Genomic DNA, 22,228 nt, shown 5'->3' on the forward strand with positions numbered 1-22,228 from the left:
GATGAATCAGGATCTTTATTTTAGCAAGTTCTGTAGTTGATTCAAATACACATTAGGCTGAGAAATACTGGTCTAGAATAGTGGGTCTCAACTCTGGTTGCATAATAAAATTACTGGGGGAGTACTTAAACTATTCCTGATTCCAAGTGAGAAAGCCTTGGGGTGAGGCCCAGGCATTTATATTTTTTAAAACCAGAATTTGACCCTGACAGTGGTTGGGAAGTAAGGAGTCATCAAGAGACAGAAAGGTTCCAGGCTCATCTACCTGGATTTTCAAGTTACCAGGTTTCCACATTCTGGTCAACTCCAGCCAATTGTGGCCATGTGGAGATACAGATTGTGAGATCAATTTTTCAAAAGAGGTAAGAAATTTGGTTTTCATAAGAAATATCTATATTTTAAAATCATGGTTAAAATTAAAAAGAAAAAAAAATTAAAAAAGAAAAAAAAAAGAAAAAAATAAACTCAGTAGGAATTTCAAAAACAATCGGTTAGATTTTTGACTTGGAAAGAATGGTAGTTTTAAGCCTTCTGCGGTGTCAGCATACCACAGCTGTCTCTCTTTTCCAACTGTTGCGTCACATTAAGTAAGTTTATAGTGACTTAGAGTAGCAGTGAGTAAAACTGCTGAGGATTTTACAGGAATCAGGATAGTCACGTAGTCACGTTGGCTTTATCATCTTCTTCACTCTGGAAACACAATGATCAGTAGCCATCAGGGAAAAATGTGGCAGAAAAAGAGAAATCCAGAGAAAAACTCATGCTTCTGTCTTCATTATATAGAAAGCTTTTCTCTGTGGCACAGAAATACTTAAGTCTTTGCGTTGTCTCCTCACCCAGAGTATATGAAAAACCACAGACTTTTTTAGCTGTTTTTGTTTTATTCTTTCCATTCTGCCTTTCCTGGATAAAGTCTCCCTTTCTGCTTGACACATTATTTTTTCTTTAGATAAATTAGTAAAACCAATTAAGTTCATATCAAGTACTAGAAACATGGTAACCTTTTTCTTTTATAAAGTGATTTGAATATCTGTTGTAATCCATTATGTGCAAACATTCTCTTTATTAAAATTGTTTCTGTTATCCGTATGCCATGGAGAACCCATAATCTGCCTTATGACCCCTAACTTAAAACTTCTGTTACCCATACACAGAGCAGGGGGGAAAGCTAAGTCCTTTTATTTTGCAATAGACCTTGAAGCCTAGAGACCAAAATCACGAGCAACTAAAACCTTGGATCCTCTTTCCTTGAAAGCAGAGAGGTCTCTGTCTTTGAAACTTATGTATGAGCAAAGGGAAACAATTCCATTAATTTTGGGGAGACAGGTACCACAGACCCATTGAGAAGGCTGAATTCTTTCAATGACAGAAATAAAAGAACAAAGGAAAAGAGTAGTCTCTATAGAAACTGAGATTAAATATTCTTATATAATTAACCATTATATATATAAATAGTATATATGTATGTATATCATTTTATGTATAAATTTGTATTTATATATTTGTTTATGTATATGTATATATATGTTTATGTGCTCCAGGTACATAAAATTGAATTATATACATGATATTAGAGACCAAAGTTAAGTAAAATATGATTATGCACTCGTGTTTAACAGACCAGTGGCAACATAAATGTAAACAGAGGAAAGTCCAAATTCCAAAAGAGAATGATCAGTATCATCAAATGCCACAAAGATGTCCAATAAAATGAGGACTTTAAATTATCTAAGAAGTTCCAAATCAGAAGGTCAAAAGGATTTTCCTGTCATGGTGGCAACTAGAGCCACTTTGCAGTAGAGAGATGAATGGTGAGGTGAGATTCTGGAGACAGGAATTATAAAGGAGGAAGAAGAATAGAGCTGACAATGAGATGGGGAGAGAGTGAATGCTTGAGGGAGTGCTCATTTTCTTAAGTTTAGTTATTGAACCAATAGGGAAAGATGTTAGAGACAACAGTGGTTGGTAGGAAGTGGACTGGATCCAGACAATGAATGAGGGGATGGGGTCACGCTTCCTCTGACAAAAGGAAAAAGGGAAAGCTGAGTTGGGGTGTAGGTAAATTATCTGGACACAGAGAAGCGCTTCAGCCGAGAGGCTTTCGCTACCTCTGTCGAGAAGACACTTCACTTCTTTTGCTACCAGCCTGGTGGAAACCACCCTCACCTCTCACCTGGACTATTGCAGTTGTCTCATAACCATTCTACCTGCTTTTAACCTCACCTCTCTTCTCTCTTTTCTCAGTGCTGCATCCAGAGTCATGTTAAAATTAAGCCTGATCGCATGACCCCTCTGGACAAGACCCTCCAAATATTTGACAGAAAAGCCAAAGTCCACATGGTGACCTATTTGATCTGCCTGTGTTCTGCCCCCCACAGCCATCCTCACTTGGAAACTCGCTGAGCCATCTGCTTCTCTCTCCTTGGCGCCCTGGTTCCGGCCACAGAGGCCTTTGTCCAGGCCTCTAGCTGTGCTCCACTCTCAGCCGGGACTTTGCCCTTGATGTTTCCTCTCCCTGGAAGGCTCCTCCCCAAGAATCATAGCTTAGCTTCTTCACTCCTCCAGGTGCCACATCCTCACTGAGGCCTTTTCAGGACACTGTCTACAAGTTCTGCAGTGTTCCTCGGTTGACATCTTCTATCCCAATTGCCTGAATCACATTTTCAGTTTAGCCTAGAGCTACTCGATCTGTGTAACAAACTACATATTTTCCTGATGCGCCTTGTTTTTTGTCCGACTCCACCGTGAGAGTAAGGACTCTTACTCTTGTTCACTGCTCCATCCTCAGCTCCTAACCTGGTGACTGGCATGGTCGGCACTCAGTACGCATTTGTTGTATGAATTGTGAGAGATAGTTTAGGGCTCGCATTCTCTGGGGACAAGCTAAAGGTTGTCTGAGGAGTAGTGATGGTCATTTTAGGCTAGAAGTGGACCCTTTAGGTTAGAAATACACCTATTTGTATGATTTCTCTCACCAAGTTCAATGCTCAGGAGTTGACAGTGAAGGACATAAGTTCCTTGACACATGTTAATCAGCATTGCTCAACAGAAATATAATGCAGACCACACATGCAAGCCATATTTGTAATTTTAAAAAATTCTTTCCAGCTTTATTGAGGTATGATAGACAAGTAAAAATTGTATATATTTAAGGAGTACAAAATGATGATTTTATATATAGGTATGTGTGTGTATATATATATATATATATATATATACACATTGTGAATTGATTATCACAAACAAGGTAATTAATGAGATTTTACATTCTTTTTTTTACACTAGGTCAGTGAATTCTGGTGTGTGTATCACACATACAGCATATTTCAATTCAGATTTGTCGTAGTTCATGTGCCAAATAGACCATGTGGCTACTGGTTGCTGTATCAGACAATTGAGAGTGGACAAATGTAGAGTTGGAATGGTTGGTTCTAACTGAAAGATACAATATGGAGGCAACTGAGTATAAAAACAAGACAGTTGTTGAAATGATACAACAGAAAGCTAGTTACATCAGTAGGAGAAAATAGTGGGACAGAAGAGAATTATGAAAGGAGTTCAAATTATGGCAAAGGATAAATTCAGTGGGATTAAAGCCTAGGAGTTTGTGATCAGAGATTATCTAAAGCATGAGATGGAAATGAAAGTTGTTATGGACCAAAAGTACAATTGAGTAGCAACAGTGGTCCAGGAAAATGAGAGGTGTTGTGAACAGTAAGGTTGTTGCCAAAGTCTTCATTGAATGTGGGTGGAGGCGAGCAGCTTTCAGGTCAATAGATGACAGCAGTGGAGTGCAGAAGGTGAACTACTGGAACTCATGACACCCAAAAGAGAAGGCTTTATTTAGGACAGGGTGAAACAATAATCTGTTAGAAGGGTTAATGTGGGTTCTAGAGATGACTAGGAGAATTCATCAATATGTCAGAGGGAGAGTGATGGGAAAGAGTGTAAAAACAGGGGGAATATTAGGATAGAATAGAAGACAGTCAGCTGGAACAGTCAGGGTACGCCCAAAGTAGAAGAGCAAAGCATACCTGTTGTCAAATCAGAATTTGGGGCTGTTCGATTATATCTCAGTAAGGATATTTCCTGGCTGGCTGTGAAGGAGAATTTTTCCTCAGATAAGCTGGCACTGTCACACTACTCTAATCTTTTAACATCGTACATATGGTTCTTCCCAAGGGCAGAAGTAGTCTTAGGTAATGTCTCTTCGATAGCCAAGACGAACTATTTAAGTCTGAGAGGCTTTATCAAGGCAACTCTCTCCTAGAATTCACAGTATATTTATTATCCTTGATGTCACTTTTCATATTACCTCTTTCAAAAGCTTCTTTAAAGGGATAAAGGAGCCCCCAGCTGAGTCCTGGGTCTCGAAAGAGTTCGTCTGAGACTTTAAAGGAGAATCAATATTTAAAACTCTAAGGCAAGAAAGAAGAAAAGTCAGTATTTGTGTGGGAATATTTTGTTTATTTGCCCAAAAAGACTGAACTAATTGCAAAAGTAATCTTAAGTTATTCATTCAACTTCGTCATTATTCAATATTCATTCAACAAACATTTGCTGAATTTTAGATAGTTATCAGGCACACTACAATGTTTCACAGTGATGAAAAAGATAAAATCGTTCTCAAAGAGATTCAAATTAAAGCAGGAGACTGACAGTTAACTAGGGAATTAAAATAGAATGTGGAGGGACTGTCAAGGGCCCCCCCTGACTTGTGGGTGGTAGGTTGGTAGAGATAGAACGTTATCTCAGCCAGCATATAGCCATCCCCCAAGTAACCAACACTGCAGAGCATTTACTGAGTATGAGAACATAGAAGAGAGCACCATATGACACATCAGTACAGTGCAACTGCATGATGATCCTTTCCAACATCTGTTTTAATTTTCCCTAAAAATTTCATCTTCCTGTACTAATCATCACAACTTTGCCTCTCAAAACTTTCAGATTCTCTCCTCTCTCATCCACATACCTTCTCAAAATCCAGTCGTGCTTACATTCCTCTCTGCAAGACAATGCTCAGCTAAGAGAAGTAGTTCCCAAACCTGACTGCACAGTAGAATCACCTGGGGAACTTTTGCAATGCTCTCTGACCAATTAAATCATCATCTCTGCAGGCATCAACATGTTTTTTACAGTTCCCCAGGTGCTTCCAATGTTTTGGCAAGGTTGAAAGCCACTGCCTTACAGTGTTCAGCAAACCCAAACCTGGTCTTAATTCAAACCATGTCTTGTGGTCTTGTGCCTCTAGCATGACCTGTATAAAGAGCTTAAAGTCATAGATCCTCCCAAACAATCCAGGTCAAACGCAGTGGTGTTCTGAATGCAAATTAAGACAGAGAATCGTGCGGGTTTGAGACTGAGTGGAATCAAAGCTGATCCTGCAGTTTCCGGTCTGGGCAGCAGTGCAGAAGGTAAGTGCAGCTAATTACATATAATTCGTAATATGTTTGTAATAACTAAGGGTCACTGGAGTACCTAACATGAATGCAACCAGGTTGTTTTAGAAACTTAGGGTTTTTTTTTTAAAATAAGAATGCAATTAACTATATTATTTTTGAAATGAAAGCAATCAGTCCATGTGATGCTAAGGAAGTCTTAACTCTAATGGAGAATGTTTCTAGATGATGGTATTCATATTAAGAGAATATTACACAGGAATATGCTTTATCTGGGGAGAGATTAAGATTAGACTGTGGAATAGACAAGTCATGTTCTTTTTTAAAAGATACTTTTTTTTTTTTTGCATTAAACCCCACATTCTTTGAACCATTGAATCTTCAAATCTCAGTAGTATTCTAAAAGGAATAATGCTTTCCCCCAAGCGTATTCATATGGGAGCTTTAAACAAAAGGAAAAGAAAAGTAACTATTACTTTGTAATTGAGGAGGCCTGAATGAGTTCCACCCTTCAATCAGAGTCCTACCAGCGTTCAGTAGCACAAAACGTGTTCCTCAAACTTCCTCACACTATAATTTTATGTACTTTTCTTTATAATTCCCCAAGATGTCTTAGAATTTCCACCATTTTTACATATCTTTTATGCAATTCTTACCAGTAAAGTTGTAAAATAAAGCCACTCTTATCCTTCTATCCATTTAGGGTTTTTGCACCCAGGGCATAAATATAGTGCTATGAGTTTGGTTTTAGCAAACAATGTATGTGTCATACCTTATAATTCTTTCCTGGCTTTGGTTTGACATTAAAATAGGAGAAATGGCATACTCAGAGCTCTGTTACCTTTTATAGCAGACATGCAGTGTTCTCCAAGAAGATGAATGACTGGGTTACATTCTGATTATTAAAGTGAGTGAGGTTTATTACTCTGTTCAACAAAAGTGTATTTAATAGCATTTTCATTATATTCAAATCATTTCCAGAGTTACACACTTAAAAAGTAAATGAAGTGTAGTTCTGTAGAGAATCACTCCTGTGTGAATTCAGGCAAAGTAAGAATAGTATATTATTCTTAATGGAAAATTCTGAATACATATTTGAGCTATAAATACATGTAAAGATGAATGATATGTTTTCCAAGGGTATTTTACTGTGAAGTTAAAGGTGATTAAGGCAAAAATGTATTAAGAAGTTTGAAAATTTCTTTTGGAAAATGGGTGGCGTGCTCTTCAGTTTCTGCAGCCTTATCGCGGTCCATCCCTCAAGTCGCTCCATTTGCTCCGCGCAACACCTGCTTTGTGTGTGTCTTGATGTTCACGTTCTGAATGATGGTATTTCCCCTACTTCCCTGGGGAGGCATGAGTCCCTTCTGCTTCCAGGAAGAGCTCTGCATACATGTCTGTGCATAATATTTTCTCTTACTCCTCACCCTTGTTCTTTGGGATTAGGCGAAATCCTTCCACGTAACCGGCCTAAATAAGCCTGGTAATCAGGTAATATAAAGTATTAAGCCTCAATAAAGCTGGGAGAAAAAAATGTAAAAATACAATGTAAATAATAAAAAGAATATAAGGTAATGAGAGAGAAAAGTTGTTTTACTATCTCCACAACATAAATTATGATATTGATCATCCAAAGGTGGGAATGATATGAAAGCGGAGTTAATTCTGTAGATTTAAATAAAGGGATGATCAAAAGTTAAGGGAGATGCAAAAGGGAGGAGATATGGGGATATATGTATATGTATAGCTGATTCACTTCGTTATACAGCAGAAACTAACACACCATTGTAAAGCAATTATACTCCAATAAAGATGTTAAAAAAAAGTTAAGCTAAATTAACAAATCATGTATAATTTTCCAATTTTTACAATTTAAAAGTCACCTTTATTCATAATTAAGTAATAGGTAAAAGGACTAATGAAATAACATTTTACTCGATTACTTAATATCCAGTGGCAGAGTGTGTTGCTCTGTCTTATCCGTCGAGTCCTTCTGCATTGAATTAGGGCAGCACATTTGTAAGTAAATCTCAGTTTATAGACTTATATGGTAACTTCAGTTTTTTTCATTCTGGTTTCTTGCATCAGTCATGTTAACCTGTATTGATTTTTATAATCTGGAAGAAATTAGATCAGGCCACTTAGAAGTGAGGCTGTTGGTCAGAAAACAAACAAAAGAATTGAAAATGTGACCCACAACACTATTATTTAAAACAGCAGTGCCCTCTACCACTAGCTGTTTATAACTGTGAAACCCGCAAGGCTGCAGAAGCTGAGTCTCTTAAGAAAGCTCATTGCATTCTTTAATCTGAAAAGAGACTCTATTATAGAATTGAGCCTGATGTACAAGCTGGTAAACACATATTTGGCCAAGGAAAAATATTTACAGTAAAATAGTACCTGTCAGGATTCAGTATTTAACGAACACATTGAAATTAAGATGTATTTAAAGTTTTCAGTTAAAAATTTAACAAACACATCATCTAAAATAACTTCAGCTTTGTGTTAGTTTTTTCTTCAATTTTTAAACCAATTTTTTTTCACTTTTTTTAATTGAGGTATAATTGATCTATAACATTATATTAGTTCCAGGTGTACAAATAATGATTTGCTATTTGTATACATGGTGAAATGATCACCACAATAAGTCTAGTTGACATGCGTCATCATACAGTTACAACATTTGTTTTTCTGGTGTGAGAACTTTTAAGACTTACTCTTTTTTTTTTTTTTCATGTTTCTCACTTCTCTTTGATCAGGTCTTTATTCAAAATTAGCTGTCCAAAATGATTTGACCTTTACCGAATAAGCAAATTTAAGTTTATGCCGCAGCCTTCTTTTCCTCTGTGGTGGGTTTCTTTTCTGCAGGCTTCTTTTTAGCGGGCTTCTTTTCAGCTGCTTGTTTCTTAGTCACTGGGGACATCTTTTCCACCAAAGCTTTCTTTCGCTTCTTCAGCTTCTTAACGCAAACAGCCTTCTTTCCTTTCTTTCCCACCACAGCTCCTTGCCTGGAATCCCCTTCTCATCCGATTTGGCTTCTAGTGCTGCTGCTGCCCTATCCATCCGGATTTTGTGGTTCTTGGCCTGGCGAAGAATGGTGTTCCGGTGCATGGTCTTTGCATATGGGTTTAGCTTCAACATGATTCTCAGGTTTTTCAGTGGATTCTTCTTCAGGACTCTGCAATGAATCTTCTTGCGTGGTGCTTGCAGGACTCTTTGGATCTCTGGGCTTTTCAAGATTCTGCTAAGGTCTGTATTGAGCATCTTGTGCGTGGGGAGGTTGTAGTTACTCTTGAGGGGAGCAGCTTTACGCCAAGTGCCATGCAGCTCCTCTAACTTGCGGAAAAGCACTTTCAGTCCAAATGCAGGAGCGTCGCACATGCCCCCCAGGAGCAAGTTTCAAAATGTTCAGTTTGCTTATGTTAAGCAGAGTAGTTCCAGGGATGTTTCTGAAGGCCTTGATGATACCGTTGTCCTCATTATAGACGATGCAGGGTCCCCTGCGCTGGATACGGCGACGGTGTCTCACTTTGCCTTTGCCAGCTCTCATTCGCTGCGAACCGTAGACCTTTTTGGATATCATTCCGGGCCTTAAGGTTCTTCTGAAGCAAAACGGCCTCCTTGGCCTTCTTGTAGCCTTCAACTTTATCTTCAACTACCAAAGGAGGTTCAGGAACTTCCTCTGTACGATGACCTTTAGACATGGCCAGCGCTGGTAAAGATGAGGCAGCCAACGCAGAGCAGATGGCATATCGCTTCTGCATTGTATTCAGTCTGCGGTGCCAGTGTCGCCAGGTCTTGGTTGGCGCAAATATACGGCCCCCAAGACACATATTTCCCAAAGCACCCTGGCCAGAACAGTGAGTGCCGCCACCTCAAACCCTGGGAATTCGAGCCACAGGCCTGCCAGTACCCCAAGACTCAGCACTGGTTTGATAACCTGCTAATTCACTGACAGCATAGGGCTGTCTGTTGTTTTTGCGCAAGTTGATGTGAACAAAGTTCACAATATCTGGTCGAATGGGAGCCTTGCACACAGCAGGCAAAGTGACATTTTTGCCAGCTGACTCCCCCTTTTCAGAGTACACTGATATCAGTGGACGAGCACACACCATGGCGGGAGAGGAGAAGGCCACGCTCCCCTCAACCCGGCGGCTCCCACAGGAAAAGCAAAATCTACTCTTCTGACAGCTTCCAAATATGCAATTTGGTGCTATTAACTATAGTCGCCATGCTTTACATTATGTCTCCATAATTTTTTAAACCAATTTTAAAAATATAATCTAATGCGCATCTAAATCGTAATTTAGGCTGATTTTTTAAAATGTCTTTATCTTAATATTCTTTGATACTATTTTTAATATTGCTTATTACTCTGTTTATCCTTACAATTTTCTATACAGCATGTGGGTTGTACATTACTGAACAAAAATGAGCGGTTATAATCTGAAATTAGCAATCATTCTAACCCAATGAAAAACATTGATGAACTTTTGCTTAAGAATAAATATGAGTTTTATAATAAAAATATCAATATAATTTTGATAAGTAGATCTTTTTGGATAACATTATTAACATTTAGATTATGAGATTACAGTCGGCCCTTGAACAACACAATTTTGACCTGTGGGGGTCCACCTATACACAGATTTTTTTCTCAGTAGCAGATACTACAGTCCTACATGATTTGTTTTTTTTTTTTTTTGGTTTTTTTGTTTGTTTTAGATTTGGATTTCTCATATGTGAGAGATCTTGTGGTATTTGTCTTTGTCTGACATTTCACTTAGGATAATGCCCTTTAGTCCACCCATGTTGTCATAAATGACAAGATTTTATTCTTTTCTATGGCTGAATAATATTCCATTGTTTCCATGTGTTGACCATTATAAATAATGCTGCAATGGATGTGGAGGTGCATATATCTTTGCAAGCTTCCTTCAGATAAATACAAAGAAGTGGAATACCTGGATCATATGGTAGTTCTATTTTTAATTTTCTGAGGAACCTCCATACTATTTTCCATAGTGGCTGCAGCAATTTACATTCCCACCAACAGTGCACAAGGGCTCCCTTTTCTCCACATCCTCTCCAACACTTGTTATTTCTTTTTGATAATAGCCATTCTAATAGGTGTGAGGTGACACCTCACATAAGACCTGAAACCATAAAACTCCTGGATGAAAATATAGGTGGTCAGCTCCTGACATAGGTCTTGGCAATAATTTTTTAAATCCAACATCAAAAACAGAAGTAACATAGGCAAAAATCGACAAGTGGGATGACATCAAACCACTTTCATTTCCTCTGCACAGCAAAGGAAACCATTAACAAAATGCAAAGGCAACTTACTGAATGGGAGAAAATATTTTCAAATCATATATCTGATAAGGAGGGGCTAATATCCAAAATACATAAAGAACTCATACAACTCAATAGCAAAACAATCACAAACAATTCAAATAAAAATTGGCAGAAGATCTAAATAGATATTTTTCCCACCCAAAGAAGACATACAGATGGCTAACAGGTACACGAAAAGATGCTCAACATCATTAACCATCAGGGAAATACAAATCACATCCATTTATTTCTAAGGGGAGTGATACTAGCAATTTTCAAGACTTCTTCAGATTCAAATATGCTAAAGTATGAATGTCTCATGTGTTTTCATCACGTTACATTACAAATTTATAACTTATTCTTTTAAGATTAATTAGAAGCAGTAAGGGCTAGTCTTTTTTTTTTTTTTTTTTTCGGTACGCGGGCCTCTCACTCCTGTGGCCTCTCCCGTTGCAGAGCACGGGCTCCGGACGCGCAGGCTCAGCGGCCATGGCTCATGGGCCCAGCCGCTCCTCGGCATGTGGGATCTTCCCGGACCGGGGCACGAATCTGTGTCCCCTGCATCGGCAGGCGGACTCTCAACAACTGCGCCACCAGGGAAGCCCGAGGGCTAGTCTTTTGAGTCCAATTTTAGTGGTTTCATTGAAATATACACTGAGAAAAAAAGATATTTTATTGAGGTTCTTTTAAAAGCTATAGTCACTAAATCCTTTGTATTTTTTATGACACTAAAATTCTATTCTATATCAAATGAAGCTATATGCAGTTTTTATTGCATATTTAGCAGTAGCTAAAAGAAAAAAGTTAAATTGCTTAAAAGCAATAATTTACCCAAGACCTTGTGAATTTTAGAAAAGGACCACTATTCAAAAGATGTGGCAGCATACTATACAAAGTAAATACAGTTACTAAAATGATTTGGCATGCCACAGTAAGTTCCATTTGAATTTTGAAAATATATTCTTCTGATTTTCCAGTTGTACATAGAAGCTGAAATCAGTGCTGAATTTTACATCTCCATCCTCCCAATGCCCAGTTTATCCAGTAGAACAATATGGCACTTTTTAAAAGTGCATCAGTGCTCCTAATCCACCAGGGTTTAATATATCATTTGTACTGTGCAATGCATAATTCCCTGGTGTTGTAAAAAGTTAATGCTGTTACAAAAAAGTCCCCAACACTCATGGGAGGAATTTATGTATGGGTATTCTCTGCTTTTCAAAAGTTCGCTGTACACCACTTCACTTTCACAAAAGACCTACATTAGTACATTAGTACCTGTCTTTGATAATCAAAAGAAATCCGAAGAGGATTATTGTTTTTACAAAAAATGGTGAAAAGTGAAACTAGCATTCAGGGTTCGTCTTGTAGCAGCTGATGTAGGGGCAGCATGCACCCCAAACCGTGAGTGGCACCTGCAAGCTCCTTCCCAGGGAACTACACTTAGCATCTTAGCATCGAGCCACCATAGCTTCGAACTGCATCTGTGAGCATCTGTGCTGTATCTTGATTTATTTTGTGCCTCCTAGCAAGATATGTCCTTAGGTAATTGCTTCTCTGCTTTATGCCATTTTGGCTTCTAGAAGGCTTCATAGAAATGCTCTACTTTAGGATAGCGGGAAAACCTGTACTTGGGTAATCAAGGTGAATAAGAGTTGTATCATTTTATTGAGCTATGGCTTTTTGGGTTTAATAAGTACAAAACCTAGAAAATAGGGGTCAGTTTTTTATGTTATCTCATCTAATGTTAAAAACCATGTGGAGGACTGGATCTGTATCGCATTTCATGCTGTGCCCCCTTGGAGGATGGGGCCCAATTTAGTTTCAGTGGAGTCAGTTGAAAATTTCTGTGGAAAACCTTCAACCTAGTTAAATGATTAACTCTCAAGTAAAAAATAAATAAATAAATACATAAAATAAATATTTATGTATATATATCTGAAACATTCTCTGATTAGAAGCCATGTGAGTCTCACTAATAGTGTAAGTACAAATTAAACTAAAAAAAATCTGTTTCTTCCTTTTCCTCTGTTGGCCCCCTAGTCCCTACCCTAACCCTCAGCTTGCATTTTAAGACCCTTCTTCCCTAGCAAAGATCCCACAAACAAGAATTAGTCTGGTGTATTAATTGGTGAAATTAGTCAGGCTCTTTTTCAGTAAACCAGAACATGTTCTCATCCATTCATATCTCCCTATTGTTCAAATTAGTTGCCTTGGAAATTTAAAGCACCTAATATACTCCACAAAGACAATCATAATCTCCACTTCCATCGTGGTTATCAGTGATCAAGATGGGCTTAACGGTTCCTTTATCTTCACTAACTTTCAGACAGGTTTCTTCCTGAGGATAGGCCCCTGACCTCCCTTAGAAGATTTCCTTTAGAACACTTGTGATTGTAAATTCTTCCTCTGCCCCTTTGAGATGGAAATCTTCTCCAACCCAGAAACATTTTGCTCAAAGACCTGGGAGTTACCCCTTTGAAATGTAGTCATCTAAGATAATACGCCTCCTTCCCAGTCTCCTTTGGGGGGCAGCAGCCCAAGTTTGTTAATACGTGACAATTAACAAGCTACTCACGTTGACCAAGCTACAAGCTAACAAGCTACTCACGTTGACCAAACCCCCCGCTGAGGTCCTCTAGTGCTTTTCCATAAAATAACTCGGGCAATTAAAAGCCCTTCCTCCTCTCCAGCCGATTGAGTTGTCTCTCTTCTACTACACAAGTCTTGAGCAGGAGACTTGACCTTATTACAATAGTCTTGAATACAGTCTTCCTTTACACTTTTAACAAGTGTTCAGTGCAATTTTGCTTTGCGTCAATTATTTAGTTTTCCTCTCTCTCCCATTTCTGTACCATTTACATATACATCAATCCCTTGTCTTTTCGTCTATCTCAATATTTCTCAAAAAACTTTAATAAGAACCATGATTTGTAGGTTGCCTCTTTTGAAACCAAAATAAATGAATGAATAAAAAATAAATAAAATAAAGGGAAAGGAGAAATGAGGCAGGTTCCCAGTATGATTTTTGCAAAGGATACAGTATATAAATAAGAAGCTCATTAAGTCATGAGTACTAATTTAATACTCTCATAGTCTAAAGGAGAGGTTACAAATTGTATGATAGTAGGCCCGAGGATGGATTTTATTTGACCTGCTCAGTGTACTACAATTCAGGAGATTTCACATAAATTTTCAGGTTTCTAGCATCTTAAACAAATTGTGTAATCTCCCAACCCTAGATATTCATTCCAGCAAGACAGCGGAATCAACTGAGAAAACAGAAAAACAACAGCCTTCATTTAGAGATAACTTACAAAAGATATACCTCAAACTTATTTTTATTCGTTCTTCAAGCTGTTTTGAGCGTGTAATGATGTATTCATTTCTGCCAAGTGGTTAAAGTAGTAAATGGCTTCCGATGAAATATTTTGAGTTTCTGATTTCCAGGAAATTTGCACTTTATTTTTCTCAGCTTTATGTCAGCAAAACTGATAACCTTTTAGACCACCCAAATTTTATATAGAACTGTAACAAAGGTGATTTTTCTTTTTTTTTTTTACATATTTCCCATATAATAAATTACATTTACTAGCATAGTTTGGTGTTATATCATTTTATTATTAAATTCTCTTTTTTTTAATACATTTCCATCTCTCTTTTATTATTTTGAGACAAAAGTGACTAAGGTTAATTCTGGGCTTAATACTCATTGTTAAATAAATAGTGAACAATTAATAAACAAGATTGATTATAGTTGGTGTGTGTGTGTTGTTTGTGTGTGTATGTGTGTGTGTGTGCTGACCCAAACCAGCATGTTTTTAGCTGGCTTTTTTTTCATTTCACAGAACACTGGCTTCTAGTCAAGGTTCCACTCATCACTAGTTGAATAAATTTAGACAAGTCACTTAAGCCCACTCAGACCTGTTTCCTCGCAGTAAAATAAAGAGGCTGAAATACACATACTCTAAATTTCCTCAAGTTCTAAAATAACATAACGTGGGGATTATCACTATGGTGAATGTTCGTGTATCAGGGCAAGCTTGAGTTCTGAAGTGAGGCAGAAACTTGGTTCAGTGGCTGCTGTGCTTCTAATATTTCAGTGTGAAATACGATGTTTACTATAGGTATTTTAATTATAGAATTTTTACTACAGATTTTTTAAATCAGGTTAAAGATGTTTCTTTCTATTCCATACTTCTACGAGTATCTATCATGGATAGAGTCCAGTTTTATTAAATGCATTTTTGCATTGATTAAGATAATATTCTGCTAATGTAGCAAAATATATATTTCCTAATGTCAAATAATTGTTACATATTTTAACTGGGATAAATCCTATATGATTAGGTTTTACAAACATGATTTGCTGGCTTATATTTGTTAATATTCTAATATTTACAGTTTTTATACTTACATTTTTCTTGACTTTGGAATATAATTTTTCTTTTTCCTACTGTCTTTGGTATAAAAGTTATACAAGATTCATAAGGCAAGTTGCAGATACTTGTGTGTATTTGTGTGTGTGTGTATTCATAATCATTGGATAAATGCTTGCAAGATGATTATATGTTATTTTAAGGTCCAAACCACCTGTTTGGCTTGTCAGTAGAATTTAAGTGATTTATCTCACTTACCCAATTTTTTCAATGGTTATAAATATATTCTAGTTTTTTATTAAATTCTGACTCAGTTTGCATAAGCTATAGCATCACCTTTGGAAAACTATTCCCCTGAATTTTTTTTAAATTAAAGTATAGTTGACTTATTATATTACCTTCAGGTATACAACACTGTGATTTGATATTTTTTTAAAGATTATACTCAATATAAAGTTATTATAAAATATTGGCAGTATTTCCTGTGCTGTACATTACATCCTTGTATCTTATTTATTTTATACCTAGTAGTTTGTACCTCTTAATCCACTTCCCGTATCTTGCCACTCCCCACCAGACTTGACCACTCTGGTACCACTAGTTTGTTTTCTGTATCTGTGAGTCTGTTTCCTCCTGTTATATTTGTTCATTTGTTTTATTTTTTAGATTCCACATATAAATGAAAAGATACAGTATTTGTCTTTCTCTATCTGATGTATTTCATTAAGCATAATACCCTTCAGGTCCATCCATATTGTTGCAAATGGCAAAATTTCTTTCTTTTTTATGGCCGAATAGTATTCCATCATATATATATACCACATCTTCTTTATCCATTCATCTGTTGATGGGCAGTTACGTTTCTCCCATATCTCGGCTATGTAGAGATCTCATTATTACCATAAGGATTAAAATAATTCAGAGTCACAGTTTTTACCACATTTCCATTTAATTGTCAGTATTTGTAAGTGCAGAAGATGGAGGAATGAGAGAAAACAACAGTGGATTTTCTAAGCTTAATTCACTGGTGACTCCAGCTGAAGCTTTTGCTCTAGATGCCATCTGTTTTCACCAAAGTAAATAAACAGGCTTTGGCATCTGGTATACAGCCAGCGATTTGGTGAATGTTTGTTTGCCCCTCTTGACAAGTATTGAAAACACACTGGAAGTTGTTTGAGGTTTATGCCTGGCAGGCCCAGCAGTACACCTCCATTCACTGTGCTGTCACAGGCTTGCATCGATCTATGACTCTGTTCATAGTTTAGTCCAAAAGAAATGGAATTGTTCCCATCACTAAAATAACATGAAGCCAAATCATTCTATTTATTGCTAGATCCTAGAGAACAGAAAATATCATAGGATTAGAGGAGACAAATGAATCCCATGAAAATATTGGGCCTATATTTTCATTGCATGAAAATATAGTTTCTATGCAAAGAAGAGGGCTGCAATAGTCTGGAATAATCTGGATATTATTTTTACATCATAGAGAAAGATGTGCTATATGCCACTACCACTTTAAAAGGCACACACCTCTTGTTAGACCTTTTTGGATTTTAGAAGAAACAAACCCTAAAATTAAGGATATTACACATGATATTTAAGTGTAGAATAAAATGCCGTGCTTTAATTTGAACACAGAACAAGAAAAAAGCAAAAGTTCCCATCTGATTCCCACTGGAATGTCAGCAGCTTGAACATTTGGGCCTTATCCTTGAGTCGATAGGATTGGTTGCTGCGTGTGTCCATGGACAGGGTATTGTATGCACATTTGGTCAGGCACTTATATCTGAACCCTATCAACTGCATGTAGGGTTTTGGCACAAAGCCATACCTTCTTCTCCAAAGAACTGTACTTTTGAGAAACGTTCTTGCTTTTCTACTGAGTCACCCAAGTGATTAAATGCCAAATCATAAAAGTCTAGGTGTCTTTACAAGCAAACCTGCTCAGCATCACCTGCTTCTCATTTTCTCTACTTAGATACAGATTTGCCTGTGCTGAGAAGCACTCCATGGTCCTTTAGAAATGGTCTAAACGGCATCAATGATAAGTCAGTCTTAAAGCTAAACAAAGTTGTAGTAGAACTCTCAGCTTGCCTCCTTCTGCCACAATGCTGGATGACAACTGCTTCTACAATCAACCTTGGAATCTCCAGGGGACTTCCCTGTGACCTGTTTACTGAAGTGGGGAATATGTGAACCCGGTTTAGAGAAAACTGTGTCTCATAGCTGGTACCAGCTTCAAGATGACAGTAACAGAATGATTCCCCCGCTCAGTATCAGCCTTGATTAGCACGTTTAGTTACTCACTTTGCCTGGAAAGGGAGATGACCTGAGCGTGAAATGCTGGATGTTCAGGCACTTGGAGCAAGATTAGGTTCCAATAACAAGGGATTTGGGGAAAGAGGAATGTAGACGCACTCAGAAACGTGCGATTACGTGTGTCCAGTGTGGATGCCCTCCAAAGGTCCCTGGATACAGAGGAAGCACTTGATAATCAGCCACACAATGTGGCCCAACCTATGGATGTTGGGTTTCCTCCTCCACAAGCCCATGTAGGGAGTGAAAATTCAAACTTCAAACCGGACAGAGCCAGGACTGTGCTTATCAGTGTCTTGAGGGAAGGTTACTGTATCTTACTGCTTTTGAACATTGACACATGGCTTAGTCAAGCTTTCTTACTTTGCCCCTGGTAGACAGATGTGTGAGTCTTTTCTATGTAGGGTTTATAGCCCTTTCAGGAACCCAGCTTTTTGCAGAGGTTTCAATTTTAACTCCCCATCTCGCAAGCTAGAGCCCTCATCCTTTTCTTTTTCCCTGCTTGGGTTTTAAAACCCACTAATCACTTCTGCATTACCTGCCCTTCTCCACCAAAACAGGATTACCTGCCTCTTTCATCAACTTGAGAACCCACCATTCTTGCTCTCACTGACCTCTGCATTGCTGATACCTGTCACTTCCCTTCCTTTCTGGCAGGCATAGCCATGCATTAAAATATCTTTTATCAAATTAATATTTAGTTAGCATTTGTAGGTGTGTTTGAATGTTGCCCTGTTCAGCTGTGAGATGACTCGTGTCTTTCCAATATAGCAGACCTTTTTTAACACTCATTTATTTTTTATTACTAAAGTTTGCCTGTGGAATGTACATAGCTACATATTGAAGATGTGTCTAGATTTAAGGTATAGTACATATAATCATGGTGATTTTAATGCAGAATTTAATGTGACTTAATAATAAAATTTAAATTGCCAATTTAAATGTATTTGCAAATCAGGAGTCTATTGTCAAATCTTATGACTATTCAAAAACAAAATACAACATGATTACGTAGTTATAGCATATTTTCCTAAAAATAAAATTGTAGGTACTGATATTTATCTAAAATTTGAAAAGTATTGGTCAGTGCATCTAATCTTGAATAACATAGTTATTCTGGCATATTGCTATTATAAATTATTCCTTATAATTTCTTATAGGCAACATGCAGCTTTATAGACTACACTATAACTGCTGTGTAAAATTTGTACTACTCAAGTATATAAAATAGATGTAAACACACACATATTAGAAAGACTAAATGAAGGTCCCTTAGAGATTTTTTTCTTAAAATGATGTATCCTGGAATTATCTTGAAAACAAGATTCTTAACACATTAACCATGATCGGGCAGTTTAAAGAAGAACTAATAGGAAAGGGCAAATAAAGTGCCTTTCTTTTCTAACTAAATATTAAGTTAGCTCAACTTCAACGTTGCTTGAGTTGCAACATATAGAACACAGAGCTAATTGCTTTAGTGTTTCAACCCTCCAAGCAGTGCAGATGTTATGCAAATGTTTTAGTGCTCATTTTCAGAAAGTAAACAATTGTGGTAAATTTTGCAAGGGTATTTTCTTTTTTTGCATTAGCACTAAACTTTCCAAAATTGTTGCCAGCTACAATGTTAGTGCTCAAATAAATTGAAATTTTTGTGGAGTAAAAACCTGTCAGATGTGGACGTATAATGGATTTTTTTTCTAATTGTGAAACACCATTACATTAGAGAGCAACATGGAGTTAAATAGAACTATTAGTATTATGTAGGCTCCCTAATTTGATGAAACATGTTATTGGTATCCACAGACAACAAGAATTTGTCAGGTGTATCTTTAATAAGTATAAAATACAAACAGGTTTATTTCTTCACGTGAAAATTATACTTAGAGAGCATTCAAGATTTTTCATAATCCTGTATTTTGTGTCGACAATAAAGATGAATTTAGAAAAAAATTCCATTACTAATAAATTCTTATAAAGATGATTTTGGAATTCAATAGCAAACTAATTTGTAATCATTTGCAAGTATATCATCCATGTGGCTTAGAAATCTGAATCTTAACAATTTATAAAAATTCCTACAGGAAGGTAGAGTGTAAATATTTCTTGATTATATGAATTTGAGGGACAGGGTGTTATTTGTTTCCTATTGCTGCTGTAACAAATTATCACAAACTTTAAGGCTTAAATTCATTATTTTAGGGTTCTGCAGTTCAAAAGTTCTCAATTCAAGATGTCAGTAGGTCAGTGTTCCTTTTGGAGGCTGCAGGAGAAACTGTTTCCTTGTCTTTTCCGGTTTCTAGGGGCCATCTGCATTCCTTGGCTCCTAGCCCATTGCTCCATCTTCAAAGCCAGCAGTATAAATCTTCAAATCTCTCTCTCCTTTCTGTCTTGCTTCCATTGCCACGTCTCCTTTCCTGCCTTACCCATTTCCTTAAAAGGGTCTTTGTGATTACATTGGGCCCATCCAGATAATCCAGGATAATCTACCCAGCTCAAGAGACTTAATCATGGCTGCAACGTCTCTTTTGCCATGTGCAGTGGGTTGAACAGTAGCCTCCAAAAGATTTGTCTACCTGGAACTTCAGAATGGGACTTTATTTGGAATGAGGATCTTTGTAGGTGTAATTAAAGATCCCAAAATGAGATCATTGTGGTTTAGGGTGGGCTCTACTTCCAATGAGGAGTATCCTTATAAATATCAGAAACGTATTAGACACAGAGAGTGGGAGGGGATGGGGAAGGACTCTCCCTCAGACTCCAGAAGGATTCAACCCCACTAACACCTTGATTCCAGACTCTGACCCCCGTACCTGGAAGAGAACAAATTTCTGTTGTTCAGAGTCCCCCAGTTTGTGATAATTGTTTATGGAAGCCCTAGGAAACTAAAATCCCATTTAAGGTAACATAATACAGGATCTGGGGATTATAGAATGTGGACATCTTTCAAGGGGCATTATTCTGTCTACCACAAAGTGCAAATATCCTACCAAATTTGAGAAATTACTCTTACATTCTGGTGAGTTACATGCTTCTGTTTCTGTCTCATCAGCATAGCAGGATGCTTAAAAGCAATGTCTTCACATTTCTCTTTATGGGTGATAATGATGTGATTGATATTCAAACACAAATAGTTTTAAGTAAAGAATGTTATTCCCCATGAAACAGCTTGCTAAAAGGCTGATGAAAAAAGTTTGGTGAGATCATATTAAAAGATACATATACTAGAATCTTGATATACTAGCTCTATAATTTAGAAATATTTGCTATTCTCTTTGTACTGGTCCTTAACTGCAAGAACAATAAAATTCATAGAAAGTAGTTTATTAACTGGAGTTCTCTGAGCAAGACAAGCCCCAGTACCATCTCCAGGTTTTCCTTATGAGTTTGAATTGATTTAGGCAAAGGTCACACTTAACTATTTCTCCTCCATTTGTTTTCCAGAAGCTAATAGTTGCATCTAAAAGGCCCCAACTTTAATTTGGCAGTGAGTTATTACTGAATCTTCCAAATGACTCCACGGTGTTAGATTTCTTGTTCACAATTACACTTTACTAAAGGTCTTAATTATAACTTTCTGTTAAATCTCAGCATGGATCTTTTCCATATTAGACAAAGATATTAATTGATTAGTAGATCAAATAGAATTGATTTGAAATACTATCAATAGCAAAACTGCAGTTGTTATTTTATGTGTTGAATTTGAATAACCCCAAATCAACCATAAAGAAATAGAGACAACCTTTGTGAAAAATGCTTCAACACTGATGTATCCAGTTAGCCAATAGTTCACTACTGGTGTTCGCAATTTAATCAGACATCTTTTCACAACTACCAGTTAAGGCTTTTTGTTGGGTTTTAGAGATAATAACGGAAAGCTGGCTACTCCTCATGTCCCCACTTAAGTCTTCAATTAATAATGACATATATACAAGAAAAATAAAGTAAGCTTTCTCACTGTTTAATGTCGGACAATGCAGGTAATTCAAACTGATAAATATTTTAGCGCACTTAGGTATAAATATCACAGACAGACATAGCCTGAGAATTAAGCATTTAATACTTGTGACTATAATTTCTTGCTGCCTTGAATTTCTTTTCAGAAGAAACATGAATTATAGAGTTTTCTGTAGATTCTATTTCTAGTTGCCTGTTACAAGAACATACGGGATGTTATGACTAATTGAACTTAACTGAATTACAAGGGACTCACTGTTTCGCAGAAATGTTATTATCTGTTGGTCAGGTAGTAATATATAACAAGCAAGAGAGTGACAAAAGTATTTTGACAACACCAAATGCTGCCAGAACTTCAGATAATACTTACTTTTTGGAAGAGAGGTGATCTTGAATTGTAGAGAAAAATTATAAAATATTAGAGTACTTTAAACATGAATGAAATAGACAACATCTACAATGTTACTTTATTTTTCTGTGATTTAGGACAGAAGTTTACCAGAAGTACAGAGCTATTTATACTACTTTAAACCCCTACTGAATATTGCAATGCTTTCCTTAAAAAAAAAATCACATGAATCAAATACCATGCACATTACTAGACCACCGGACTATCTGCTAATGTTCTTGTATGTTCATAAAAGTACAAACTAGGTATCCACAAGGCACAGTAGTACATAATAATCACTGTTAAATATGTTATTTAATCTGCATTATTATTCTGATACATGATGGCATAATTTTCCTTGATTGAAATAAAGTGTTTCTAATTACATATCAATTTCTTAAAAACACATCTAGATGTATGCATCTTTTAAGCTAATAAAAGTAATC

General features: G+C 36.8%; 1 protein-coding gene and 1 pseudogene across 2 annotated transcripts in view; one reads left to right on the top strand and one right to left on the bottom strand.

Moving 5' to 3' along the window:
• Positions 1-5,196: 5,196 nt before the first annotated feature.
• The window catches only part of CDH7 (cadherin 7), a 190,546-nt gene continuing 173,514 nt past the window's right edge, over positions 5,197-22,228 (top strand). For both annotated transcript variants that reach the window (XM_027118717.1, XM_027118718.1), the window contains exon 1: positions 5,197-5,417. The gene's annotated coding sequence lies outside the window, so the exon portion shown is untranslated. The remainder of the gene's footprint in view (positions 5,418-22,228) is intronic.
• Positions 7,966-9,574, bottom strand: LOC113626828 (60S ribosomal protein L4 pseudogene; annotated as a pseudogene).

Source organism: Aethalodelphis obliquidens, unplaced genomic scaffold (assembly GCF_003676395.1).
Source record: "Aethalodelphis obliquidens isolate GAN/ISIS:26980383/991018 unplaced genomic scaffold, ASM367639v1 scaffold19, whole genome shotgun sequence".
In the NCBI taxonomy this organism is placed as follows: Eukaryota; Metazoa; Chordata; class Mammalia; order Artiodactyla; family Delphinidae; genus Aethalodelphis; species Aethalodelphis obliquidens.